Genomic DNA, 1,077 nt, shown 5'->3' on the forward strand with positions numbered 1-1,077 from the left:
GTTAACACAGTGCAGCACAGGGTGAGAAATTTTCCTTCCACTGAATTTCTGGCTTCTTTTTTTGTGGGGGGGTCAGGAATGGGAGAATATTGGGGGACAGTGTTAGCTGTGCTCTCAGCTCCTTCTGAAGCTCCGAAAAGAGCAGATTTCTCCTCGAAAACAAACAAACAAACAAAAAGGCACTTTTTTTTTGGCGCAGAATGCACTCCAACCAACCTCCTCCAAGGGAAAGAGAAAAGAAGCAGATGCACCTCAGAACCAAACTGCTGCGTGCAAAGGAGTGGAAAAGTAAATTTTAAAGAAGAGGTGATCTGGAGAGGTTGGGAACGATGGGCTGAAACCCTACAGAGGGATCTGGAGAGGTTGAGACCGGTGGTGTGACCCTACAGAGGGATCTGGAGAGGGATCAGTGGGTTGAGATCCTACAGAGGGATCTGGAGAGGAACTGATGAGCTCCTACAGGGAGATCTGGAGAGGGATCGATAGGTTGAGACCCTACAGAGGGATCTGGACAGGGATGGATCGGTTGAGGCCAACGATGTGACCCTAAGGAAGGATCTGGAGAGAGATTGATAGGTTGAGACCCTACAGAGGGATCTGGACAGGGAGGGATGGGTTGAGGCCAACGATGTGACCCTAAGGAAGGATCTGGAGAGAGATTGATGGGCTGAAGGCAACGGTGTGACCCTACAGTGGCCATTCCAGTTTTGATGGGTCTGTGGTGGGGATGATTTTGGGGGTTGGACCCCAAAAAGACCGAAAGGACCCGCAGTGGTCCTTTCCAGCCTTAATGGCTCTATAACAGGGATGGGTTGGGGTTGGAGGACCTCCGTGGTCATTTCCCATCTTAGTGGTTCTATGGTGGGGCTGATTTGGGGGTGGGATGAGCACAGTGGTCTTTCCAACCTTAACAGTTATGTGGTGGGGATGATTTGGGGGTGGGACTCACGACCTCAGCCTTCATTCCCAACTCTAACGACCCTGCAACTCTACAAGGACACTTCATGCAGCATGGCCCCAACCCAACGGATGCACTCAGCGCCACGAGCTCTGAATTCTCAAAGCAAACCCAAAACC

The 1,077-nt window shown here is 51.2% G+C and overlaps 1 protein-coding gene across 1 annotated transcript in view; it reads left to right on the forward strand.

The window, feature by feature from the left end:
* LOC104914112 (coiled-coil-helix-coiled-coil-helix domain-containing protein 5-like) overlaps positions 1–1,077 on the forward strand; it is an 8,325-nt gene that overhangs the window by 2,143 nt on the left and 5,105 nt on the right. The window lies entirely within an intron of this gene.

Source organism: Meleagris gallopavo, chromosome 1 (genome assembly GCF_000146605.3).
Source record: "Meleagris gallopavo isolate NT-WF06-2002-E0010 breed Aviagen turkey brand Nicholas breeding stock chromosome 1, Turkey_5.1, whole genome shotgun sequence".
Classification (NCBI taxonomy): domain Eukaryota; kingdom Metazoa; phylum Chordata; class Aves; order Galliformes; family Phasianidae; genus Meleagris; species Meleagris gallopavo.